Below are 27,878 nucleotides of genomic sequence, written 5' to 3'. Positions count from 1 at the left end.
GTAGAATAATGAAGGGCCCAGAGGATAAAGACCCGAGGCTTTGCAGTCCTGGAAGGGGCCCTGAGTATTGCCCTGAGGTTAGAGGTGGCTGGATTTTATCACTATATTGGGTATAGGACGGCTGTTCATGGGTCCAGAGGTCAACCTCGGGAATACGTGGGAGCAATTTGTCATAGACACTTTTTCCCCCCTAAAAACTAGGCATTTCACTGTAGAGAATTTAGAAAATAAAGAATAACACAACGAACAAAAGGAATTTTACCCCAAGTGGGGGGGGTCTTTTGCTATTGTTTTTGTTTGGTTTGTTCTTGATTTTGCTTTGACATCTTGACTGAATTCTATTGCCTATTGTCAATTTCCTTACATGAGACCATTTTCCTAAGAAAGGAAGGGCAAGTTCAAAGCACTTGCATCTCCATTCTATCCTCCCAGTGTCTCCAGTGGGCTAGCATATCATTTAAATAATGCTTTCAAATCTATTACTCATCTAGCCTCCATTTTCAATTGTCTGGACTTAAGGCTGCAACGAACATCTTTGGAGATACAAATATATATATATATATATATATATTTGTATATATATATATATTGTGTGTGTGTGGTGTGGTGGTGGTAGTAGTGTGTGTGTGTGTGTGTGTGTGTGTGTGTTGGTGGTGTTGGTAGTGTGTGTGTGTGTGTGTGTGTGTGTGTGTGTAATTCACCCACCTCCCATTTCTTAAACAGCTGGAAGACAGCGTGGTGAAGAACTATCAGGATCATTATACTGATTATGTCAATGGATTTGGCTTAAATTCACACTTTTCATGGCCACATCACCGCCCTATTTGTGATTTGTTTCCCCATTCTCTCCTGCCGCTCCCTCAGTCTCTGCGCTTCAGATGTTCACTAAGACAGAGGCTGGCTTTAAGCAGACCTAAAGCTTCAGAGGAGGGCTGAAGTGGGTAGGGTCCTACTTCAAGAGTCGCTTAAGGTTAAGTGACAGGATCTTAGCCCCTCGAGTCCCTCTTAGAGCTCCAGGTTTGCCCCGTTAAGTGCGCTTGTAACTGCGAGTGCTGTCTGGGACAGTTCGTTGGGTGCACTGTCCCTTTGTCCCAGCGGTTCCCACCCGTGCAGTTTGCCCTGTCCTCTAGTCCTTGGCCTCTCCAACCCTGGGGGCAGGTGTGCAGCTGTGCCTGCCCCTTACCTGCGCGGAGTCAAGTCCCTAAGCAGTGGCTCCTTACACGTGACAAACTGCACTGGCCTCTGAGGATCAGTGTTGATGCTTGTTGCTAGGCGACGCTGGGCTGCGCCTGCGTGCTCTGCCCCGAATTGGTTCTTAGTTCCAAGGCTCCCTTTGTCCAGCTCCAAGACGATCAATCCTGCGGGAGCCATAACCGTGCCACCGCAAGCCTAACAAGGCTCAAAATCTCCTCCTCTCCCTCCAGTTCTCATCTTCAGATATTCTTTCCAATGACCCAAATAAAGACGACCCTGTTTGCTCTCTCGCCCTCTGTCCCCTAGCCACAGACTGCAAAGAGGCCATCGGTTAATTGGCTCCTTCCCTTACTAGTTCTTTCTCTTGTCCTTACTACCACTACATTCCAGACCTTCTCCGCTAATGACTCTAGTTTTCTCTCCCAGTTTTTCCTTCACACCATAGATGTACTGCGCCCCAACCCCAGCCCCGGCTCCCTAGCCCCCGGAAATCATTGTTCTGGTTTTGACCCTCCATTTCTCCACTGTCTACTGCTTTCTTAGGAAAAGACATTGTCCCCAAACTGGTTGCCTGTTTGGTCCCATCCCCGCAGCCTTATTTCCGATCTCTGCTGCCCCCCACCCTCAGTTGCCCCATACTTATTCCTCTAGCTTCTCATTCCATTTCCTCATTTTCTTTCTCAGAAATACTCTCCTAAGCACTCCTCATTTGCCGGGTCGACTCTTCTTCTTTTCTACTTACCGACCTGGGCTGGTGCAGTCACCAGAAAGGATTCTTTAGCTGCCTTTAGGAGTCCATCTCCCCACCCCTTACACTCTGCGGACTCCGTCTCCCCGCTGCTCTCCTTGTTCTTGGCCCTCAGAGGGGTAGATGCATCTCACAGTTGCGACTTTTGCTATTTCTGACTCTCTTCCGGCCAGTTTAATCGCCTAACAGGAAGATTCTTTTCATATTTAACAAATATCTCTGTTAAAGTATTTTTGGTCAAATATCTCACATGATTTCTATATTTTGCTCAAACTTTGACTAATACCTTAACTAGTATAATTCATTATCTTTCTTTCTTCCAGTCCCCTATATGTCTATAAATATGATTTCTCCTATGTCTCACAAGAAATAAAAACAAACCCAAAATTCCCCTTATGGTCTGGCAAAATGGCCCAACAGGCAGAGGTTTGCTTTGCAAGCCTGGAGACCTGCGTTTGTTCCTTGGAATCTAAATAAATATGGAGGAAAGGGACCAACTTCATAAAGTTTGTATCTGACCTCCATATATATGCTGTGGTACACACATCACACACACACACACACACACACACACACACACACACACGGAAGGAGGGAGGGAAGGAAAGAGGGAGCGAACAACTAATAAAAATTGGAAAGCTTCCTTCATCGTCATATCGCCATTGCCCAGTTTTCCATTACTATAGCAAAATACCTGAGGCAATAAACTTTTTTTTTGACCCAATTGGTAGGATATAATTGCCCACTTAAACATACAAAGCCCGGTACCATCCATCCCTTGAGAACATTAATAACAACCTGTAAATACACAGAGCAGAATCTTAACATCATCTGCCATCTTGTCCTGCCATGGCTTCTCCCCCCCCCCCCCTCCTGTCTTTCCCCTAGTCTCCTCCTCTTCCTTCAAACTTCTCTCCAGCCCATCCTTCCTTCTCCTCCAATGACAGGCCACCTTCTATCCTGTACCTGCCCCTCACCTGTACTTTACAAATTCAATGGAGAAGTGGTTCTGGTGAAGTCACCTGAGTCCTGAGTATGTGACTAGGCAGCTGTCCTTGGGGAATTAGCATCAAAATACAGATAACTTCAGGGCAAACCACAACATTTCACCCTTTTTGTCCAGTTAAAAAGCCTTTTCACTTATATATTGAGTACAATTACCATTTTACAATTTATAAAGCATATGATATACTCAACACCCAGTCCATCACTATATCAGTTAAACAGAACTTTCCATTCCAGCTTAAGAAAGGCTTAAAATCTGTATTATATCTTGGCTAGCTTGTATACTACCTGATAACTATCCAATAAAATATGTATATTTAGAGTTAAACAGCCTGATAGGCTATTTAACGTCTTCAACCCCGTCAGAAATCTGGGAATGAACAAATATCTATACACAAAGGAAACCTAACACGGCTTCCAGAACTGAGAGGTGGTAGAGACAAATCTCCACTAGCACAGTCCTCTGTTAGCAACATGTGAGCTCAAGTCTTCAGTCTTCTGGCCCAAAATCAACTGACAGACTCTTGAAATGCAGATTTTGAAGGGCTGATCACTCTGTCTTGGCAGGGTTTGTCAGCCAACTCTTCTGCATAATTTGTCCTTTTCTGGACAGTATTAGTCTGCAAATGAAACAGGCAGTTTTGTGTAGTGGCTGCCTAGACACAAAGGATTGCCTCACCTGGATGTAGAGATGTTCACATTCTTCATTAAATCCACCAAAGGGGAACTGTTAGGAGCAGATATGTCTCAACAAAAGATAAATAACTTTAAATCTCAAATTTTGTGGATTTCTGACGTTTTTGAAAACCATCTACCTATATAAGACAATTTGTACTGTTGTCTTTATAGCCTAATAATATCTTGAAAGCACCCTCACAACGTCAGCAATATGTTTGCTATTTGAATCTTAACTCACATGTGTAATCAACTCAGAAGTTTGTGATGACATCAATAGAAGAACTGGCTCTAAACCCTGTACTTTTAAACTCTTTTAACAAATAAATTCTATACCTAAATAAAGATATGATTTAAGCTTAGTTACCAAATGAGATTATGACTGTACAACTCAATCTAGCTAATTCCTCCCTGTTAAATTACAACCAATTTTAAGTACCTCATAAAAACAATTTTAGAATAACCACTTTCAGCCCCCCAAACTCCAGGGAATTGGAGTGACGACTCCTCCATAACTTCTTCAAGCTGTACATGGGCGTTGAGATATCCTTAGGGGTAGGGGGTAGGAAGAATGAAGCAAATGCTGTAGCAGGATGTGTCCTGACTGGACCCAGCTGAAAGTCCTTGAGACCAGGATTCCAAGTAGGCACACTCTGTAAAATACAACTCTGTAAATACACAGAGCAGAATCTTAACATCACCTGCCATCTTGTCCTGCCACGGCTTCTCCCCCTCTCTCTAAACTTTAATAAGGCAGATTTATCTTGACTCATGGTTTTGGAGATGCCGTCCTATGGCCAGGGACAGTAAATACATCATGGAGGCATACATGAAGAAAAGGACACTCACTTCACAAGTTAGGAGCCGAAAGCCAGGCTGAAGTTGGCTGTGGTTCCACTAATGTCTGCCTCCAAAAGGTCTACGAGACCCTCCAATAGCATGTCACCCTGGCACCATGCACTAGCACTGCCTAGATCTGTAGGACGTTCCCTGGTCTCTGTCTTTCCTGATACCGCTGTGCACATGACAGTCTCAGCAGCTCCTGCTCCCTGTGCTGTCCCTCGGTCCTTCTCCTAGCCAGAACCAATACTGAAGGTTTTTTCTATACCCCCCATAAATGTTGCTTTTTTTTTTTTAAGTAATAGGTTCCTGGCTTTCTCTCACACTATGCTTTTCTGGGGCGATCTTGCCTCTGTCTGTGACTTCAATTGCTATCTCTTTCCATAGCTCCCATCTAACTCTGATAATGGACTCAGGTTCAGATGACCTTGCCCTCGTTGGATAGTTCCACCTAATATTCACACACACCTTAAGCATCAGCGTGGTTCACCTAAAGGCATGGTTTTCCTAGTACAGACATGTTCCTCTTGACAAGGGCAGTGACCTACAGTCATAACCCCTTTGTGGGGCCGAATGACACTTTCACAGGGGTAGTCCACATGTCAGATATTTATATTGCAATTCATAAACAGTAGCAAAATTACAGTTATTACGTGGCAACAAAAATATTCTTACGGTCAGGTTGAGCATAGCATGAGAAGCGAGCTGTATTGAAGCATTGCGGTATGAGGAAGGTTGAGAACCACTTCTCTAGGGGCGCTTGCGCCCTCCTAACTCTGCTCCTAAGTGAAGCCTGACACTCATTCTCCTTCGTGCTCAGTTCTCAGATTCTAGGTTTCGCAGATTTACCTTGTCTCTCCCGTGGCCCGCGTTCACAGTACCACCGTCCTTTCCCTGGGTTGCTCTACAAGCCTCTCGATATATCTGAGTCCTGTGACCTCGCTCTCCCTTTAGCTGCCCTTTTCCAGGATGATTAAAGTCACCCCTGTAAGATGTGAGACTAATGAGCCTTTCTTTGTCTTTGCCCGGTCCCTCTTGCTCCACCGCAGGACGGGCTGCAACATGGCTGGCATTCGGACTGGCTCCTCCCTTCTGTATTAGGTTCTCTTCGCTCCAAGAAATAGCGAACTACTCGTCATTCCCAAGCACACGGTGACATCTTCTTCCCTTCGCTCCCTTAATTGGCCCAAAAATCATTGCTCGTTTTTCATATCTGTTGCCATGATTTCCTCCAGAAATCGTGTCCGGCTCTTCCAAGCATTTCTCACTTACACCATTGCTCTTTACCTTACACACGTACTAGTTCCAGTGTTCTCCTGTAACGTTAGCTGTGCGAGCACATGTGCGCGTGTGGGTGTATGTTTGTCTATGCACAAGCACGCGTGCTCTCTCACCTAGGCCATTTCTAAACAGACATTTGGCAAACACTTATCTTGAGTCACAGAGGTACGAGCTGCGTAGCATGAGTCGTATGATGTCATCTAAGCCCCACCCTGGTCTTATGAGGTCTGGGATAAATAGTCAGCATAAAGTCGTTCATCCGGTAGATGGCAAAGCAGACTTAAAGTGAGGTTTGTTTGGCTTTCGTAGGCATGGCCCGCACTACTACAGTGTTATTTTTGTGAAATAATTTGAATGTCTGTTTTGACTTTTCATGGACCTTTTCTTGACTCAGTATGTCTTGTGTTCAGTTTTTTTGGGGGGATAGGGTCATGTCTATTTGAAGCACACAGTTGGTGAGCTGATTACTTTCCACACCTCCCACATAACGGTAAATAGGCCGGTGGGCTCTGCAGGACTTGATGTTGTCAGTCCTTCCAACGGTTGTCCATTCCAGAGGGTAAACGTGGTGTCTCTTCTAGGCTTTGTTTAGTTTTTTTCTTCATTTTACGAGGCGATGGAATATGTGCTATGGTGTTTCTGTGGAGGTCAAAGGACAGCATGTGGGAGTCAGTCCTCTCCTCTCCCGCGCGGGTTCTGGGGACTGAACTCAGGTCTCCAGGCTTGTGCAGCAAGCTCCTTTACCTGTTGAGCCCTCTTGCTGGCCCTCTTCTATGGGTTTTTAATTTATATTTGTCTCTTGCAGAGTGATGATGATCTCCTGTGTTGTCTTATTAAACTGTAAGAATTGTTCTATATATCAGTAATCTATCAGAAATGCAATTTAGAACTATCTCCCACCAATATATGGTCCATCCTCATTTCGTTTATAAATTTAAAATTTTATTATGTGCGTAGGTGTTTTGTCTGCTTATGTGTCTATGTACCATGTGTGTGCAATACCTGACATGGCCAGAAGAGAGCGCCAGATCCTCTGGAGCTGGAGTTACGGCCAGCTACAAGCTGTCCTGTAAATGGTAGAATTCAACCTGGGGCGTCTGGAAGAGCTCTAACCACAGAACCATCTCTCCAGCCTTCTACCTCCACCTCTTACATGCGTCTCTCAAAGGCCAGAAGCTTTAAAGTTTAGACTTTTCTTCATACATTTTAGGTTACTCTAAAACAAAAGGTTTCTTTGTTACTTAAAGAAAAGTATCTCTTTTTGAAAAGTTAAAAATTCCTTAATGTTTCATTTCTAGTATCACTGCCACAATGTATAGGGCAATGTGTCTGACTTAATGAGAAGGAAACGAAAAGGGAAAAGCTACAACAGCTAAGACCTCAGGAATGTGCATCTGACTGACCCCTGCATTGCATTAATCAATATCTGCACTGTTTGCAAACTGTGGTTGTGAACATCCTGAACAAGAGGGGCTTCCTGTTTAAGCCGCAGCGACTTTTCTGACTATGGTTCATCGTTCCTTCTGTGGCAGATTTTTACAGTTCCGCTAATGCGTTCAGGATGACTGTCTCAAAGTAACCTGCAGCTTTCCTGATGACTCCTCTCTCTCTCCTGCTAAGAACTGTAGCTGTTTGTCTCTGTTTTATTTTAAAACTTTCTGCTATCATACCCACCACTGCCACCTCCAGATCCATAGCCGCCACCACAGGGACTGCCTGGGCTTCTTCCACCAAAGCTGCCCCTTTCGTGGGTCAACAATTTGATTGCTGCTGTCCACTGTAATAGCCAAAGTCAGTATGGTTCCCGCCCCAACTGTAGTTATCTCCACCAAAATTTCCTCCTTCATTGTAACCATCAATCCTCCTCCTTCACCATTAAATCCACCACCTTGGTTTCCTCTTCTACTACTGTAACCAGGACCACCACCATAGCTGCCACCATCGCCTCCTCCACGTCCATGATATCCACCATCGCTGCCTCCATAACTGTCTCTGCTGCCACCATCTCCACAACCATAGCCTCCTCTTCCACCAAAGTTTCCTCCATGTCCCATAAAATTGCCAGATCCACCTCCATGACCACTCTGTGATCCAGCAGACTGCATCTCTTGTTTAGAAAGGGCCTTTCTCACTTCACAGTTATGCCCATTAATAGTGTGGTAATTTCTGAACAACAATTTTATCAACTGTGTCATGATCATCAAAAGTTACAAAAGCAAATCCTCTCTTTTTCCCACTCTGCCTATCTTCCATAACTTCTATGGTTTCAATCTTGCCATATTTTTCAAAGTAGTCTCTCAGATTATATTCTTCTGCATCCTCTTTAATACCACCAACAAAAATCTTCACCGTTAAATGGGCCCCAGGCTTTACAGAATCCTCTCTAGAAACAGCTCTCTTTGGTTCCACCACACGTCCATCAACCTTGTGTGGCCGAGCACACATTGCAGCATCCACCTCTTCCACACAAGAGTAGGTCACAAAACCAAAGCCTCAGGGACGTTTTCTTTGAGGATCTCTCATTACCACACAGTCTGCAAGTGTGCCCATTTCTCAAAACCTTCTCTTAAGCTATCCTCAATGGTTTCAAAGCTCAGACCACCAATAAACAGCCTCCTCAGCTGCTCTGGTTCCTTTGGATCGTAGGCCTCCATTTTGAGACTGGACTTGCCTCTTCCAATTCAATGTCAAGAAAAGGACATTATTCATATTCTATGTGTAGGATGGTTGCTGGCACGTCTGTGCACCACATCCATTGCAGAACCTGCAGAGGCCAGAAGAGAGCACTGGATTTCCTAGAACGGGAGTTACCGTGGAGTCACCAGGCAGATGCTGGGAACTGAACCCAGGTCTTCCTCAAGATGAACAAGTGCTCCTAACCACTGAGCCATCTCTCGAGCCCTCCTTGCCATGATTGCTGCTGTTGTTGTTGTTGCTGCTGCTGTTGTTGTTGCTGCTGCTGCTGCTGTTGTTGCTGCTGCTGCTGTTGTTGTTGTTGTTGCTGCTGTTGTTCTTGCTGCTGCTGCTGCTGTTGTTGTTGCTGCTGTTGCTGCTGCTGCTGCTGCTGTTGGGTTTGTTTTAATTTTGTTCATAAGGCTCATAGTTTTAGTTTACATTTAGGTCCATGCCCTGGTAATGTTGGTAGACGTTGTGGGTAATTTAAGCATCACAGTCAGCATATGAATGTCCAACTCTACCAGGGACGCTTGAAGAAAATTTTCTCCTTTATGTATTCAATTACGGTGGCATCTTTCTCAACAATAAATTGTTGAGAACCATTCTTTGTGAGCAGGTCTGTTTCTGGGCTTTCTTCTATTTTTGGTCGATATTTCTAAGCACTCGGTAATAACTATGGTGTCTTCATTGTTTTAGCTTTCCGGTAAGTCACTCAAGCCTTTTCAAGTGGCTTTTTGCCACCCCACGTCCTTTTACATTTCCTACACATTTTGAAAGTAGCTTGTCAATTTCTATAAGAACCCTGCTGGGATATTGATTAGGAATGCAAGAAGTTCATAGATAAATTCAGGAAAGACCTAGTAACTTAATGATGCTGAGTTCTCCAGCTCACAAACACGGTCTCTCTCTCTCCATTCGAGCATTAATGGCTCTGAATGGACAGGCCTCATACCTGTATTGCTACCGTCAAATGTTCTCAGGACTTTTCAATGCAATTACAAAAAAAATAGGAAAATAAATGAGCCTTTATAAGATGTGACATCTTGTTAACATCTCTCCTTTAGTTCTAGTGATTCGTGTGTGAATTTACTAGAATGTTTTTAATCTGAAAATGTCTTACTTCCTCTGCTCCAATATGGAGCTATTCATCTACTTGTATCCTTTGTTCTTCCCTCTCCCTTTTCTCTCTTGAATTTGTTAGCTACGAGTCTAAGAAGTACCCCTGTGAAGTACACCTCAAACAGGAAGTACTATGGAATATACCTCAAACACACAGTGGAGTCTGCCTCAGATGAGAAATAATACAGAGTATTGTTTTTGGTTGGTTTTTTTTTTTTTTCCAAAACAAGTTGTTGTCTTTGGACCTCCGAAGATAACGAATGCTTTCCGGCCGTGTTTAAATGTCAGTATGAACACACGGGCTCCTAACATGTTACACAGAGGTAAGTCTATTGCACTCCCTATTCATCTTTACCTTTAATTGTCCTGTCAGCCAAGGGGAGCCCCTTTAAGTTAGGTACTGTGTCTTCCGGATAGGATTCACGTTTTACAGCATGCATGTTTTCTATATACTTTCTGTCCTCACACTCCAATCCAAGGAGTCCAAACTCGATAATGGAGAGACTGTCAGAGCATGGTCAAAAGAATAATGCATGGTGAGCAATGCCCTGAGGAACTGTGAGAGAGGCTCCAGGGGAAAGGCAGAGGGCTTTTGCCGCAAGTGGGTTGTCTTCCCTGGGTTGTTCTTGGATGTGATTTCATGACTCCTCTGTTAGACACTTACATTTCACTTATAAGACATGCTTATTCCTGTCAGATGTCGGAACATAGCTATAGAACCCAGTCTGAACATATAGATCCCATATCTGAAAGGATGCACTGAGTCTTCAGTGTACCTGAGCCTGGACATGGCCTCCTGCCTGGTTTTCATGCTTTCCCAGGTATAATCTATAGCATGTGCCAGGCAACTGTGTTAAAATTGCTCTGTCCTGAGAAAGCTGCGGGAAAGGGCTGTTCTGTCAATATTTACTATGTGCCTGCCTACTGACTTTTAGTTACATGGTTTTCTGTACTCAAATAACCTTACTTGGATCACTGCTTTTTTGTTTGTTTGTTTATTTCATTTGTATATTAAAGCACACAAAAGCTAAAGTAAAGTTGTCTACAGCCTTAGACTGTACTCCTCCCCATTCTTTAAGGTCCCCAAATCCCAGGTCTCAAAGACAGATCCGTGTAGGTTGGCGAAAGTTGACAGAAGGTAACTAGGAGTTACAATCTAGACTCAAGGCTTACTGTGACTGCTGCCTCTGCTGTGTTCTTGAACATCGTAAGCCAGAAACTCAGATGTAGATTCAAGAGGCAGGATGGTATTGGTGTGACACTCTGAAAAACTTCCTACTTTCTGGCCACTGAGAGAGATTTAAAACTCAAAGCAAGCCTGTTGTTTTCTATACCAGCCACAATTCAAGGTAGCTTGCCCTGTCCCCCACCCCGTACCTTTGTACTGTCTTTATTCACTGCACTGTGTTTGGGTGGTAGCCCCTGAGTCTGTCAAAATTGTCTCCAACAGATATTTCTTTCCCTTAGACTAGAAGGAAAGCAATCACACTACCCCCTTAGAGAGTTGCATAATCAGATATCCTACATATCAGACATTTAGATTATGACTCATAACAATACCAAAATTACAGTTATGAAGTAGCAACGAAATAATGTTCTGGTTCGGGTCCACCATAACATGAAGAACAGTACCAAAGGGCTAGAGACATATGATGACTTAGAACCACTGCTTTGAAGCAAACAGAGCCTTGCTAAATCCAGCTAGACTGGACAGAGAGCCCAGACTTACTACACCTTTGAACTTCCAAGGTCAAAAATCGAGTAAGGAATTGTTTGAAATTCCAGCTTGGAACACAGCCCCATGTTAGCCAGAGGGAACACAGAGACCTGCAGTGCTAATTTAAAGGCTGTGGGAATAGGTTCTCTGCTTCTAGCACTTTTCAGGGCTGACTGAAAACAACATAGACCTGGTCAACCAGGGAGTCTGAGGAACCGGGGAGCTGATGCCACTGTTATGGAATAATGCAGTAATACAAACCCCCTCTTCCTTCATGCTCCTCCCCTCAGTCTGACCAATCTTTTTTTTTTTAATCACAGAGAAGTTATGAATCAGAACCATGTGCGAGCACATGAGGCTGTCTCCACTTCATTGAACACATATCCTGATGAGGTTGAAAGAAAAAAAAGACTCGAATCTCTTCAAGCAAGCTCAGTACACGACTATTTTGAGAAATCGGTTTAACTAGTACTAAATTAAGCTCAAATTCATAGCTCAAAGCCAGCTCTGTGAATAATTGTTGGAACACTCAATTTAACAACCTGTGTGCAAAATTAGCCATACTTGAAAATTCAAGGAAAAGGCATAGAAAAGAGAGCACTTATGAATAGCACTGTTAGCAGAAACATTTATAGCAGGGAAATTGTCAGAACGAAAGTATCTAGAGTAGTGGTTCTCAACCTGTGGGTTGTGACCCTTGTTATTTTTGCATTAATTATTTTTATTAATTAATTATTTTATTTATTTACATCCCAAGTGCTGCCTCCTTCCTGGTCCCCCCCAGGCATCCCCCTACTCAAGGGCATCAAGTCTCCACAGGATGAGGCACGTCCTCTCCCACTGAGGCCATAAGGCAGTCCTCTGCTACATGTGTGCCAGGAGCCTCCGACCAGCCCATGTGTGCTCTTTGGTTAGTGGCTCAGTCTCTGGGAGCTCCCATATTAGTTGACACTGTTAGTCTTCCTTTGGGATTGCCATCCCCTTCAGTTCCAGTCCTTGCCCTAACTCTTCCATAGGAGTCCCTGACCTCCTTCCAGTGCTTGCTGTGAGTATCTGCATCTGTCACAGTCAGCTGCTTCAGAAATCCTCTCAAAGGACAGCCATGCTAGGTTCCTATCTGCAAGCACAACGTGGCATCAGCAATAGTGTCAGGGATTGGAGTCCACCCATAGGATGGATCCCGAGTTGAAAGTGCTACTGGTCAGCCATTCCCTCCATCTCTGTTCTATTTTTGTCCCTGCATTTCTTTTAGACAGGAGCAATTTGTGGTGGAGTTTTGTCAGTGGGTTGGTGTCCCCATCCCTCCACTAGAGGTCCTGTCTGACTTCTGGAGGTGGTCTCTTCAAGCTCCATATACCCACTGTTGGGCATTTTGGCTAAGGTCAACCACATTGAGTCCTGGGAGTCTCCCACATCCCAGGCCTCTGGGACTCCCTAGAGATTCTTCCCATTCCCCTCCTCTGGCAACATTCATTATCCTGGCCCTCTGGGCGCCTCTCCTGTTTCTCCCCATACTTGATCCTGTACCCCTATTCCCCCTCCCCCTCCAATCCAGACCCCTCCCTCCCTCTGTGTTCCATGACTATTTTGTTCTTCCTTCTAAGTGGGAATTAAGCATCCTTCCTTAGGCCTCCCCTCTTGTTTAAAACTTCATCGGGACTGTAGGGTATAACATGGGTAGTGTATACTTTTTGGCTAATATACACTTATCAGTGAGTACATACCATACATGTCCTTTGGGGTCTGGGTTACCTCACTCAGTCTGATATTTTTAGTTCCATCCATTTGCCTGCAAATTTCATGAGGTCCTTGTTTTTAATAGCTAAATAGTATTCCATTGTGTAAACGAAACATTCTTCAGTCGTGATATATCTGGGTTGCTTCTAGTTTCCAGCTTTTAGTAATAGTGCTATAAGCATAGTGGAGCACATATGCCCAGGAACAGTGTATATGGGTCTTCAGGTAAAACTATTTCTAGTTTTCTGAGAAACCACAAGGTTGATTTCCAGAGTGAATGGACAAGTTTGCAATCCTACCAGCAATGGAGGAGTGCTTTCCTGTCTCCATGTCATGTGCTGTCACTTGAGTTTTTGATCTTAGCCATTCTCATTGGTGTAAAGCGGAATCTCAGGGTTGCTTTGATTTGCATTTCCCTGATGACTAAAGATGTTGAACATTTCTTTGTTTCTTGGCCATTCAAGATCCCTCTGTTGAGAATTCTCTGTTTAGCTCTGTAGCTATTTTTAATTGGTTTATTTGGGGTTTTTGGTGTCAATCTTCTTGAGTTCTTTGTATATTTTGGATATTAGCCCTCTTTCAGATGTAGGGTTAATGAAGATCTTTTCCCAATCTGTGGGCTGCCATTTTGTCCTATAGTCAGTGTCCTTTACCTTACAGAAGCTTTTCAGTTTCAAGAGATCCTATTTATCAATTGTTGATCTTAGAGCCTGAGCCATTGGTGTTCTGCTCAGGAAATTTTCTCCTGTGCCCATGTGTTCAAGACTATTTCCCACTTTCTCTTCTATTAGATTCAGCATATCTGGTTTTATGTTGAAGTCCTTGATCCACTTGGACTTGAGCTTTGTGCAGAGTAATACATATGGATCTATTTGCATCTTCTACATGTAGACATCCAGTTAGACCAGCACCATTTGTTGAAGATGATTCCTTTTTCCCACTATATGGTTTCAGTTTTTTGTCAAAAATCAAGTGTCTGTAGTGTGTGGGTTGATTTCTGTGTTTTTTATTCTATTCCATTGATCAACTTGTCTGTTTCTGTATCAGTATCATGTGGTTTTGTTATCACAACTGCTCTGTAGTACAGCTTGAGGCCAGGGATGATGATTCCTCCAGAAGTTCTTTTGTTCAGAATTGTTTTGGCTATCCTGGTTCTTGTTTTCTATATGAAGTTGAGAATTGCTCTTTAAAGGTCTGTAAAAATCTGTGTTGGAATTCTAGTGGGAATTGCATTAAACCTGTAGATTGCTTTAAGAAAGATGGCCATTTTCACTAGATTAATCCTACCAATCCATGAGCATGGAGATCTTTCCATCTTCTGAGGTACTCTTTGAATTCTTTCTTTGGGGACTTGAAATTTTTGTCATACAGTTCTTTCACTTGCTTGGTTGGAATTGCACTAAGACATTTTATATTATTTATGTCTATTCTGAAGGGTGTTGTTTCCTTATTTTCTTTCTCAGCCCATTTATCATTTGTATAAAGGAGGGAATTGGTTTGTTTTAGTTAATTTTATATACAGCCACTTTGCTGAAGTAGTTTATCAACTGTAGGAATTCTCTGGTAGAATTTTTGGGGTTACTTAAGTATACTATCATATTATCCACAGGTAATGATGTCTTAACTTCTTCCTTTCCAATTCATACACCCCTCTGGATTTCCTTTTGTTGTCTTATTGCTCTAGCTAAAACTTCAAATACTGTATTGAATAGATAGGGAGAGAGTGGGCAGCCTTGTCTTGTCCCTGATTTTAGTGGGATTGCTTCAAGTTTCTCTCCATTTAATTTGATATTGGCTATTGATTTACTGTATATTACTTTTACTGTGTTTAGGTTTGGGCCTTGAACTCCTGATCTCTCCAAGACTTTTAAAATGAAGGATATTGTATTTTGTCAAAGGCTTTTTTAGCATCTAGTGAGATAATTATGTGAATTTTTTCTTGAGTTTCTTTATCTAGTGGATTACTTTGGTGAATTTTTGCATACTGAACCACCCCCCGTGTCCCTGGGATGAAGCCAACTTAATTGTGGTGAATGATGTTTTTTATGTGTTCTTGGATTCAGTTTGCAACAATTGAATATTTTTTTTTTGATGTTTATAAGGGAAATTAGTCTGAAGTTCTCTTTCTTTGCTAGGTCACTGTATGGTTTAGGTGTCAGGGTAAGTGTGTCCTCATATAATGAATTAGGTAGTATTCCTTCTGTTTTGATAATGTGGAATAGTTTGAGGAATATTGGTATTAACTCTTCTTTTCTTTGAAAGTCCAGTAGAATTCTCCACTAAAGCCATCTTGCTCTGGGCTTTTTTTGTTTGTTTGTTTGTTTGTTTGTCTGTTTGTTTGTGAAACTTTTTTTAATGATAGCTTCTATTTCTTTAGGAGTTGTGGAGTGTTTAGATAGTTTACCTGTTCTTGATTTAACTTTTGTACGTGGTATCAGTCTCAAAAATTTTGCTTAGATTTTCCAGTTTTGTTGGGTGTAGGCTTTTGAAGTAAGACCTGATGATTTTTTAATTTCCTCAGTTCCTATTGTTATATATCACTTTTCAATTCTGATTTTGATAATGTGGATGCTATCTCTGGACCTTTTAGTTAGTTTTGCTAAGGGTTTATCTATCTTGTTGATGTTCTCAAAGATCCAGCTCTTAGTTTTGCTGATTCTTTGTATAGTTCTTTTTGTTTCTAATTCGTTGATATCAGCCCTGAGTTTGACCATTTCCTGCCTTCTCTTGGTTGAGTTTGCTTCTTTTTGTTCTAGAGCTCTCAGGTGTGCTGTTAAGTTGCTGGTATAAGATAGCTCCAGTTTCTTTATCAGTGCACTTAGTGCTATGAATTTTCCTCTTAGCACTGCTTCCATTGTGTCCCATCAGTTTGGGTATATTGAGCCTTCATTTTCATTGAATTCTAGAAATCCTTTAATTTCTTTCTTTATTTCTTCCCTGACAAGTTATTATTGGGTAGAAAGTTGTTCAGTTTCCATGAGCATGTGGGCTTTCTGTTGTTTCTATTGTTGAAGCCCTGCCTTAGTCCGTGGTGATCTGATAGAATGCAAAGGGTTATTCAATCTTCTTATACCTGGTGAGGCTTGTTTTGTGTCTGACTATATATTCAGTTTTGGAGAAAGTACCATGAGGTGTTGAGAAAAAAGTATATTCTCTTGTTTTAAGGTGAAGTGTTCTGTAGATATCTGTTAAACCCATTTTGCTCATAACTTCTGTTAGTTTCACTGTGTCTCTGTTTAGTTTCTGTTTCAATGACCTGTCCATTGGTGAGAGTGGGGTATTGAAGTCTCCCACTACTATTGTGTGGAGTTAAATGTGTGTTTTGAGCTGTAGTTCCTGTTCTCTTTCCTAGGGTTTCCATCTCCAGGGTTGTCTCCATTTATGATTTTTTTTATTGCTTCTATTTTCATTTTTAGGTCTTGGACTGCTTTGTTCATTTCCTTTACCTGTTTGATTTTATTTTCCTGTATTCCTTTCAGGGGTTTATTTGTTTCCTCTTTAAGGGGTTCTACCTGTCTGACTGTGTTTTCCTGTATTTCTTTAAGGAAATTATTTATATCCTGTTTAAAGACCTCTATCATCATCATCATGAAATGGGATTTAAGGTCAGAATCTTTCTCTTCAGACGTGTTAGGATATCCAGGGCTTGCTCTAATAGGAGAACTGGATTCTGATGGTGCCATATCGCACTGGTTTCTGCTGATTATGTTCTTGTGCTTGCCTTTCACCATCTGGATGACTCCGGTATTAGCTGGTTGGAGTGCCCCAAATTGGATCAGGCTTCCTGGGAGACAGGTAGAGCTGAAGGAGGGGTAGGCAGGCCAAACTGTCAAGAGTGCAGGTGGAGGTGCAAACTGGAAGGGAAATGGGGCTCCAACAGGGTGGGACAGAGCCCACATTTCCTAGGCTCTATGGGGTTCCAGCATGGGGATTGTATGTGGGTCTCACCTAGATTCCCTAATTAGAGCAGTCCTCCTGAGAGACAGACAAGGCTGTGGATTGGGGGACGGGCCATGCTGATCCACCAGGGATGCAGATGGAGGTAAAGACAGAAGGGAGATGGGGTATGACCCCTTTCACAGTGGCCACAGAACACATATTTACCACACAATTCATAACAGCAGCAAAATTATAGTTATGAAGTAGCAATGAAGATAATTTTATGTTTGGGGGTGTCAGTACATGAGGAACTATATTAAAGGGTCACAGCATTAAGAAGCATGACAGCCACTATTCTAGAAGGTTTGTGTGACTGGAGAAATGGCTCTGTCCATGAGGTGCTTAATTCTCAAGCCTGAAAACCCAAGCTCAGGTCCCATCATCCATGGAAAAAGCCAGATCCCTAGTCGGGGAGGGTGAACCGGGTAGATTCTTGGGGCTCACTGAGCAGCTAACATAACCAGAGAAGTGAGACCCAGGTACCACTGACAGACCTGTCTCAAAGACAAACAGAGACCTCCTGAGGAATGACACCTGAGATTCACCTCTGGCCTCTGCACATGTGCATGTGTATCTACCTACACAAACATGTACTACACACACATGACCATTCATGTCCCCCAAAGCCCCAAAACAAGGTAGTTATATAAAAATGAAAAGTAGAGGAGGTGGGACTTTTATTTATTTTTACTTTTTTTAAACAAAGAGTTACCAAAACAAAGTCCCTGAGACAAAATATGAAAAGTATAACATGAACAAATCAAAACAGGTAGGATAGATAAGCCTGTTGATGCTTTCCTTGTACATTAAAGGCTTTATGCCAAAAATATTATTCCAAAAGCCCTACCATCAAAAGAAACCAAATAGCTTAAGAACATAAAAATAAGAATATGAACCATTTTTGTGGATCTATACATTAAATACTATCAGAAGAGTGACTCTAACCAGTACAGATGTATTCAAATAATTAAGACCATAAAAATAGGATTTTATAGAGAGTGACCACTGCAGTTTCTGAGTGAAAGGCGTGGATTTGAGTAAGCCGAGGTCGGTGAGACAGAAGGTTCATAATTTCCTGGGCTACAGAGTGAGTTCAAAGCCAGCCCAGGCAACTCAGTGAGATCTTGTTCTCAAAATAAATACTCATAAGGCGAGGACTGGAAATACTTATTACTCAATGCTAGAGTGACTACCCAGCATCTGTGAGGCCCCAGGACCAATCCTCCTCACAGCCAAGGAGGGGAATTAAAGCATGTATTTGTAAGGCTAGCCGTTGGCATTAAATTGTTAAGTATGCTTAGATATGCTCCATGGTTGGAAAGATAGCAAGAAATCCAAGAAAGGGACCCAACATTAACAGACTCAAAGAAAATAATTATGGATGTTAGCTAAATTGAAAAAAAAAAACATTTTATTGGGAATTGGAAAAGGCAGTGGAATTGTAGCTATACAGGAAGAAGACTTTTGTTAACATTTTCTCAATACTTAATATGAAAATATTCTGAAGGATTCAGAAGCCATCTGTCACCATAAAACACTTCAATGCTACATAAGTAAAACAAAATCGTGATTTTGTTTAAAAAAAAAAAAAGATTTGCGAGACACAATTTTAACAAGATTAGAGATCAAGTTATCTCACAGGACAAAAAAAATAAAATAAACAATTTTAATTCATCAAAGACAAACAGAACCTTCCACTGGTTGTCTCTCTTTCTAATCAAAGTAAATATCAAGAATATGAAAGGTTTTGAGCAAAATCCACATGTAGAAATTTTGAACTGTAAATCAGGAGTCTGTGTGCGTGCCTGAGCGTGCGCATGAGCCTGTGCGTGCTAGAGCAAACTTCCTCGCTTAGACTAGGAAGCTATTCTATTGAAAAAACATTCCCTAAACTCAGAATTTGATATCTCTGTATTAACGCTTTCCCTTTTGTACATGTGTGTGGTATGTGCACCTGTGCGGATGTGTGTGTGTGTGTGTGTGTGTGTGTGTGTGTGTGTGTGTGTGTGTGTAGGTGCGGGCAGAGGCCTGGGGTTATCGGGTTTCTTCTCCGATCACACTCTACCTTACTCACTGAGGCATAGTCTCAATGGAGCCAATAACTCACCTAGACAGGTCGTCTAGTTAGTCAGTGTTCTCTGAGGAATCCCTTTTTGCGGTCCCTTAGGCCAGAGTTAGTGGGAGGGTCCCATGCCCATTAACATTTCTGTGGGAGCTGGAGAACTATCTATGTTCTACCATTTGCATGGTGACTTCACTGCCTGCTAAGCCATCTTCCCGGTCTCTCTGTGTTTAATTTTTGTTACATTTCTATTTTTACAGGATAAACAATAACCATGCGTATCGTGAGGTACAATGTGATGCTTGGATTTCTGTGTGCGTTGTGGTATAATCTAGTCGGGCTCAATAACATATGGTCCATTACAGGTACTTTTTGTGTCTTGGTAGGAAAAACATTGACAATGAACCTTTCGCTTATTCTGAAACATTAGTCACTCTGTTGGCAGTAGGTCACCTGAGCTCAATTGTTCCCTCGTCCTTCCTCTCCACGTCCACACTCCTCCCCAGACTATGGTAGCCACTCTTCCCCCATATAATTCTGTGAGTTCTAGCACTGTACTCCACGCACGTGAAGTTGCATGCTGTTGGTCTTTATCTAGTCGATTTTAGCTTCATAACACTTAGGTCCATCCATGCTGTCTCAGATGAGAGAAACCAATGCTTCTTAAATGTTGAGTACTATGTCATCGCACTTACCTTATTCCTTTCCGATTCTCATTCCACACCCTGATGAGTTCTTAAGATCACAATGAGCGTGGGAGTGTGGGAATATCTGCAACATACAGTTTTCAATTCCTCTGGATATGTACACAGAAGTAGAACTAATGTACAACATGGCGATTGCATTTTTCCTTTCCCAAGGAACCTCTGCCTTATTTTCAAGAACAGCTGAAATCATTTGTGACATCATCAGTAGAACACAGGTGTTCTTTCTGCATTTCTTCACCGACATGTTTCTCATCATTATCTTGGTTGTTTGACACAGGGCTCTCTTTGTAGTCCAGGCTGGCCTTGAACTATCCCTTCCTGCTTTAGCCTCCCAAGTATTAGGATGATAGCTGTGTGTAACCATACCAGCCTTCTTTCATTATTTTGCCCATAGCCATCTTCATAGGTAAGGGTGATACGTTATTGTGGTCCTAAATTATGTTTCTCTGTTAAAAATGTTGGTCATTTTTTCATGTGTCATTTGTATGACAGCCTTTGAGAACCATCTACTCAGGTCCTCTGACTGCTTTTTTAATGGTGTTTGTTTTCTTGAGTTCTGCGTTGGTTCTGGATGTTACTTCCTACCTGGCTTTGGGACATTGTCTCCTGTTCTGGCTGCCTTCGCACTCTATCAATGATGTCTTACTCTGCAGGTATTTTCAGCTTGGTGCAATTTGTCCATATTAATTTCTTCTTGTTTCAAGGGTCACATTCTGTTACAGGATATTTAATCACTCTGTGACCCCTGAGATTGTGTTATTTACTGGAAAAATCTGGTTTTAGTTGTGGTGTGGGTCAGCCTTAGCGCACACCTTTAATCTAAGAGCTTTCTGCTTGAATATTGTAAACAGGATTAAATAAAGTCAAACGTAGGTCAAGAGGCAAAGCAAGCAAGCAGTTGACAGGAAGTGAACATGGGATGAATAAGGAAAAAAACATAGAAAATAAGAGGGAGTCAGGAAGACGGATAAAGAGAAACACAGGAAGTAGAAGGGAGGGACATTCAGTTCGAAGGAGTTTTTTTTGAGATAGGGCCATCCATCGGTTTGTGATGTTGGCCTAGGAGGAAGGTCAGCTGGGTGCTTTCTCTGCCTCTCTGATCAAGCAGGCCTTCATTCCAGCATCTGACCCCCAAGTCTTCATTGGGAGAAATCGAATGATTGAGACTTTGTTAAAAAGAAAAACAATATTCTGGTAATCACTGTCAGATCCATGTCATGGAGGGTTTCCTCCTTGTATTTTTTTCTTGTAGTTTAAAATTTTTTAAGTCTTACACTCAAGTCTTCAAGTGAACTTAAACCGATTCTTATATAAGGGATCAGATAAAGGTCCTTATCATTTTTTTCTTCTGCAAATGGATATTCTGGGTTTTTTTAATAACTTTTAATCTATTGGTACAGATGTGATTCATATCTAGACTTCCCATCCCTTTCAGTGGTCGATTTACCATTCTGGTTTCTATGGCAGAAACAAGCTATTTTGATGATTATAGCTTCATAAGAAATTTTAAAATCTGCTACCGTGATACCTCCGGCTTTGTCCTTTCCTTCTTACGTCCCTGTATTCTTCCTTCCTTTCTTCTTTGTTAAGATTACTACATATATTCAAGGTTCAACACAAAATTTACGATGTGAGTCTTTTCAGTTCCATTGGAAAATGAATATGAATTGAGTTGGATTGAATCTGTAGATTGGTTTGGATAAACATAGACGCTAGCAAATTGCTCTTTCCAGTCCACAAGCATAGGGTATCATTCCATCTCTTTCAATAGGGTTTTGTTTTGGTTTCGTTGTTGTTTTATTTTGTTTTGTTTTGTTTTTTTCTGTAGTGTCTAGTATACATAGTTTGCACACCTATCTTAGTTGGGGTTTCATTGCTGTGAAGAAAAGACATCATGACCTCGGCAACTCTTATAAAGGACAACACCTAACAAGGGCTGGCTTTCAGAAGCTTAGTCCATTATAATCATGGCAGAAGCACGGCAGCGTGCAGGCAAACGTGGTGCTGGAGAAGGAGCTGAGAGTTCTACGTTCTTGATCCACAGGCAGCAGAGGAGGACCTTCTGCCGCACTGGTGTACCTTGAGTATATCTGACCTCAAAGCCCCGCCTCCACAGTGATGTAATTCCTCTAACAAGACCACACCTCCTCCATTAAGGCCACACCTCTTAATAGTACTACTCCCTGTGGCCAAGCATTTAAACAAACGAGTCTATGACGCCTTCCTATTCAAACCAACTCATCACCATTAGCTTAATTTTCTTTTAAGTATTCTATTGATTTTTGATGCTATTATAAGTAGGATCATCTGGTTATAGAATTATTAATATAAAAGATGGCTATTCATTTCTGTATGCTGGCTTTATAATCTATAACTGTACTGTATGTGTTGTGTTTATTGGTTCTAAGAGACTTTTTTCTGTTATTGTTGTTATTTCAGCGTGTGTGTGTGTGTGTGTGTAAAACTTTAGAGGTTTCTTCCTGAATCTAAGATCATATCAATAGAGATAATTTATTCCTTCCCTATTTGGATGTGCTTTATTTCTTTCTCCTGCTTAGTTGCTTAGCTTAGTAGCTAAGATTTATGGTTTATGTTGAACTGAAATAGTAAGTGTGAGCCTATCTTACTCTAGATCTTGAAGAGAAAGATTCCCATTTCCACCACAGAGTGTCACATTAGCTGAGGGCTTGTTGTATCTTTATTGTGTTTAAGAATGTTTCTTTTATGATTAGCTCGTTGACAGTTTTTATTACTAAAGGGCATTGTTTATTATGAAATAATTTTATATAGACAGCCATATAGTATAACTTCTGTTGTATAATATAATCAAATTAATCTCTTTTTATATATCAATGTTTTTAGATCTTTATTTAATATATGTGAGTATTTATGCTCCACCACAGGCTACCTAGGAGGTCAAAGGAGACATTGGATCCCCTGGGCCTAGAGTTATGGATGGTTGCTAGGTGTGTTGTAGGTGCCAAAGCCAGATCTTCTGTAAGAACAAGTGCTCTACACTGCTGATCCATCTCTCTAGCCCCATATTGAATGATTCTTACATACCATAAATAAGGTCCAGTTGGTCATAATAAATGTCTTTTTAATGTACCACTTAGTAGGATTTACCATCCTAAATTCTCACTGATGTAGCATGGGTGTATACCCTAACTAGCCCATTGCAAACTGTGAATGATTAAAAGCTATGCATGCATAACTACTGAGGGCTGAGCTTAGCCACACAGCACACTGTAGAACACTGGGGTATTTTCTTTTTAATCTGTGTGATTACAGCAGTGACAAACAACCACCGTGAGCTGTCAACTGTCTAATATTATGACAGCACATTGAAACACGTCACCAACCCAAGAAAACTGGGATTCACACCCCACAATTCAGCTTCTTCTAAATGTGCTTTTCTTTCGCGCTATCTCTAAATTGCAACATCTGAAGTCAGAGAATGGTAGTTTGGGAGCCGCCCATATTTCGCTGAGAAGTTTTGTGACTATATTCACCAGTGATTCGTACCCATTTTTCTCTTTGTTGTCTGGCTTTGGTATTTGAGTAGTGCTGCCCTTTTCCAAATGACTTTAGATGTTTTCTCTGCACTTAAATTCTTGGGAGAGTTTGAAAATCAGTATTAATTTTCTTTAGATTTCTTTTGATAGATTTCAACTGCCATGCCATCTAGTCCTTTGTTTTTATGGGAAACTTGAAGGAATGATTTAATGTCTCGCGTGGTTGTATACGTTCATGAGTTTAACCATTTCTTCTAGGGTATCCATCTATTGCCATATAATTACTCATGGTGGCTCCTTATGGTGCATGTTTTACTGTTATTAATTGCAACATTTCCTCTTCTCTCTCCTTAGTCTAGCAAAGTGTGTGTGTGTGTGTGTGTGTGTGTGTGTGCGCGTGTGTGTGTGTGTGTGTGTGTGTGTGTGTGTGTGTGTATTGATCATTTAAAAAGTCATCTTTGGGAGCTGGAACAATGTCCCAGCATTCCCAGTCATCTTTGGGAGCCGGAACAATGTCCCAGGTTCCATCCCCAGCACCCACATGACAGCTGACAACTGTCTGTGACTCGAGGGCCAGCAGAACCGACATTCTCTTTTGGCCTCATGGACACTGAGTGTATGTGATGCACAAACATATGCAAAGAACACTCACACAGAGAGGATAGTAAACAGATGTTTAACACTATCATTCAGTTTCAAACATCTTTTCTGCTCTATCTGAATTCATTTTCTCTGTCTCTGTTCTGGTCTTTTCTTTCCTTTGCTCACCTGGGTCTTTGTTCTGTTTCTGCTCCATGAGGTAATGCTACACTGCTTACCTGGGATGCTTTTCAACTTCAGAGTCTCATCTGTAAATGGTTCCATGCAATTGTTGATAGTGTTAAGAGGGTCTAAGGCTATTTTACTAATTGTTGTCCAATTGTTTTGTAGGTCCTTTGTTCCTCTCTTGCCGCCTGTCTTTTTCCCTTCAGGATTTGTGTTTTCGGCCACAGTGTCACTGGATTCCTTTCTTGTTGTTACTCTGAGACCTATATAAAATACCTGATCCATGCTATTTGAATCCAACAGCAATTTTGATTGTATCAAAGACAGTTCTAATCCCCTTCCCTCATGTTTATATTCTTCCAGGACTTAAAGACCTTCATAACATGTTTATCATTGTAGCTATATATGCTTTTACCGGTCTCCATATTAAACCTTAGTACTAGGAAATTAAGTGCATTTCCCAGAGGATGAGAAGGTATCTACATACTGGGGGGGAGGAGGTGTTGAGAATGTGCCTAATCTCACCAGTAACTTTTTATGCCTCCATATTGCTAACCAGCATCCTCTTCTATCTGTTTGGAGACAACTTTCATCATGTTTTAGCTAAGGTTAGTCTAATAATGGTAAATTCTTTCCACTCCTGGTTGTCTGAGAAAGTCTTTATGTTTTCCTCCATTATTCAGAAATAGAATTATTGATATAATATTCTTTACTAATATTTCATTTCTCAGGCCTTTGAATATATTATCTCACTCCTTTTACTATAAAAAGAGATTCTCGTACAGGAGATGCTAGTTTTTCATTCTCTATTTATAAATATGTAATGTAAAAAACATTTTAAGCATTGTTTTACACCAAGACACCCATCGACTCCACTAAATCCCTTTCAAGTCACTGGGTGCGATGACAAGACCCCAGATTGTCAAAAAGTCTGATCTTGCACATTCTTGCACTCCAAGACTGTGAAAACTAAGTGTTATGTTTACTGTACCCACTCTGCTATATTTCTTAGAAAACTTAAAATCAGAATTAATCTTCAGTAAAGAAGGAAATTTTCTATCTATTCTATTGGTATATCTAAATCTGATTCGAGTAAAGGAACACATTGATACTTTAGGTAATTCAATCAGAATAAGTTCCTTTGCACATACCGAACTAAAGTCCATCCAGTTAATTGCTGTACATCAGTTGAAATTGGTCAAAGATCAATAATAAAAATAGAGGACTTGTGCTTTCTGTACTGTCCAGTTTAGTGTGAGGAAACCCAGAGGCTCCGGAGTGGCCTTTCCTTCTTTCCAGAGCTTAAGCACACAGTTTGCCAACACATTCCACATTTCAGCCCTCAGCAGTAGTTTTGCCACAGGCATTTTCTGCTACCACATTGTGTTATTTAAAAGTTATCTGCTTTCTTGGCAGCCATTCAAGAGAGTTCTTTGCTTGTAAATCCTCTTTATCTCGTGCTATGGTTGAAGTGAAATCTTGGCACAATTTCAGCTCATTTGTCTTGTACCAGGGAAGAAAAAAAAATTAAAGTCTCTAGAGAGTAACACTGTGTGCAGGTCCTGAAACAGTGGGAAGCCTTGTTGGCTATTCAAAAGGGTCATGGTACTAAATAAGCATCCATGGGATAAAATAAGACCTCACCACAAGAGAGGCAGGCATCCCAGCAAAAAGACTATTCGAAGCCTGAATGGTAGAACTTCAAAGTAAATGATGTTCATTGTGGACTTGACTCCAAGTCTTTATGGTCAGCTTAACTTGGTAGACCAAGTCCACAAGGACCAATCACTCGGTGCTTAAGCTGAACTTTACGTTCTTTTGACTTTACATTTGGCTTCTAGGATTTGCGCTGTGGGCTTATCGTTTACTGGGGTTGCTGAAGTTTAAAAGGAAAACGGGCAATAACGTGTCTGAGTCAACTCTTCTTGAAGATGACATCTCATTCTGTGTAAGAGGACAATGATTTCTCTGCCCACCTCCTCTCTGCCTGAGACGTGGGACCTATACTGCTGGGTAAACAACAGGAAGGACCTCTTGTTAGGAAAGGCTTCCTTTAGTTTGTCACTGCACATTGGACTGGCTGTAGACAGAAGCTGTACACTGTGCCTGTTTAAGGAAGGAGCCTTTGTACCTGGGCAGTCCAGACCAGAATCATTAGACCCATGATGGGTGTGAGATAGTGGGGCTGTACCAGGACACAGGGTACACAGTAGATGAAGGGCTCAATAACTCCTTCTCTTAGCTTGCTATTTAGGCCTGAGTGTCAACTTGTCAAGACCACGACTATTGGAAAACTGTTTGATGGCTGAAACTCTGTGGTGGAGCCCTGCTGTGCTGTATCACAAAGTCACTTGAAAACCTAAAATTCAAGTTCAATAAAACATTGATATTTTAATTGCGTAGGCATTCCTATACCTCGAAAACAACAGACGAGCTCTTTGGTTTTTGTGTTTGAAGATTTTATACGAACGTAAGAAAAATAACCAATGTGAGTATTTCTGGTTGGCAAATAAGAATCCATTGACATAAAAGTTTAAGTGGCTGAGTAAAAAGAAACTCTAGTAGCTCTTGGATTATTACCATCGCTGGTAGGAACGAAGGTGGAGAATAAACCTGTTGATCCATATCAAAGTACAGGCTATCCATTCCCAGGGTATGTAAAGAACCCAGAGACAAACAAGTGGCTCTCTGTGGAGTGGGCACACAGTGCTGAGAACACAGCAACTAAAATTTTTCCTGAGCAAGAATTTCAAGTCCCTATTAGTTTTCCCGGCTTATTGGATGTAATTTAAGAAATATGGGTTACTGGCCTCTTCATCTATTCCAGAATACTGGTATTACTGAAACTTTAAAAAGGAAGTAACTCAAGACCACAGAGAGAAAAGCAATAAAAACACCATATCATATCCCCAATCCTTTCTCTTTATCCACAAACATCTTTGTCCATAAACTCAGATAACCTGCTGCTTTCTTTGCTGGGAGCCTGCAGCTTTCATTTGAAGATTTCTACATTGTGTTTCTGTTGTCTATATTTTGAACAGGAACTCTCTTTGTTTCTGCTTATATTGTTGTTTTAATGAAGGCTGCAGTCATAGTTCTTGTGTGAGGACAAGGATTAAATTTGCTTGTTTAATAAACTGAGTATATCATTTAAAAAACAGAATTGTTTTGGTAGATGAAGAAGGAGAACAGATATTAAAGTCATTACTTCTATTTTAAAATCACATTCAATATAATCCTTGGACTTGCTTGCAAGGTACCAGCTTCACTTCTGAGCCGTTTTGGATGTGAGACATTTACTGTTCTGGGAAACCCAATTCAGGCAAAAATCTATGTCTCAAAACCGCTGGTTAGTTAGTGGGAAATTGCCAGATAGGAATTTTTTTTCCTGTAGAAGTAAATATTTATCAAGCAGAGAGCATTGGAGTGCTGTCCAGACTGTCTTGCTATTTACTCGCCCTTCAGAAAAGGAGGGAATGCAAATGTAGAGGAGGTGGCGTATTCATCGCCCCTAAAAATTTGAGCACTATTATCATGGAGACGATAGCCTTGGTTGCTAATGATTCAGGCCCAGGGTTTAACTGAACCCCAGGGCACAGTGCAAAAATACTAAGGGGGCAGACTAGGCATGAAGAAAGAACTAGAGGCTATGAAAAATTCAAGCTCAGCATAGGCTCCTCTTAGGCTAGATAAGATCATCTTCAAATGGGGAGAAGAAGAGTGACTGACCTTGGGTTATTAGAATTGGAGATGATGTAGTGGTTTGAATGAGAAATGCACCCCCATAGTCTCAGTCATTTGAATACTCAGTCCTCAATTGGGGGCATTGTTTGGGTAGACATAGATGGTGCAGCCTTGCTGGAGGAAGTGTGTCACTGGGGTCATTTAATCAAGTTTT

The 27,878-nt window shown here is 41.4% G+C and overlaps 1 protein-coding gene, 1 long non-coding RNA gene and 1 pseudogene across 17 annotated transcripts in view; 1 reads left to right on the top strand and 2 right to left on the bottom strand.

The window, feature by feature from the left end:
* Positions 1–19,855, bottom strand: part of Armc3 (armadillo repeat containing 3) — a 103,464-nt gene extending 83,609 nt beyond the window's left edge. For 5 of the 7 annotated variants that reach the window (XM_017600428.3, XM_017600430.3, XM_017600431.3 and 2 more), the window contains exon 1: positions 1,184–1,292. The gene's annotated coding sequence lies outside the window, so the exon portion shown is untranslated. Of the gene's footprint in view, positions 1–1,183; positions 1,293–19,688 lie in introns of those variants that run through there. The other 2 variants (XM_017600429.3, NM_001287020.1) reach the window with 2 other exon arrangements.
* The window catches only part of LOC100361451 (hypothetical), a 31,093-nt gene extending 4,718 nt beyond the window's left edge, over positions 1–26,375 (top strand). For 3 of the 10 annotated variants that reach the window (XR_010059291.1, XR_010059286.1, XR_010059282.1), the window contains 4 exons: positions 9,621–9,861; positions 11,576–20,353; positions 25,822–25,928; positions 26,223–26,375. This is a non-coding gene — a long non-coding RNA (hypothetical LOC100361451). Of the gene's footprint in view, positions 1–9,620; positions 9,862–11,575; positions 20,354–24,343; positions 24,456–24,539; positions 24,589–25,821; positions 25,929–26,222 lie in introns of all 10 variants that reach the window. The other 7 variants (XR_010059289.1, XR_010059285.1, XR_010059284.1 and 4 more) reach the window with 7 other exon arrangements.
* Positions 7,270–8,609, bottom strand: LOC103694139 (heterogeneous nuclear ribonucleoprotein A3 pseudogene; annotated as a pseudogene).
* Positions 26,376–27,878: the final 1,503 nt, after the last annotated feature.

This window comes from Rattus norvegicus, chromosome 17 (genome assembly GCF_036323735.1).
Source record: "Rattus norvegicus strain BN/NHsdMcwi chromosome 17, GRCr8, whole genome shotgun sequence".
Classification (NCBI taxonomy): Eukaryota; Metazoa; Chordata; class Mammalia; order Rodentia; family Muridae; genus Rattus; species Rattus norvegicus.
Note: the sequence above shows the minus strand (reverse complement) of the source record. Positions and strands in the feature narration are given on the sequence as shown.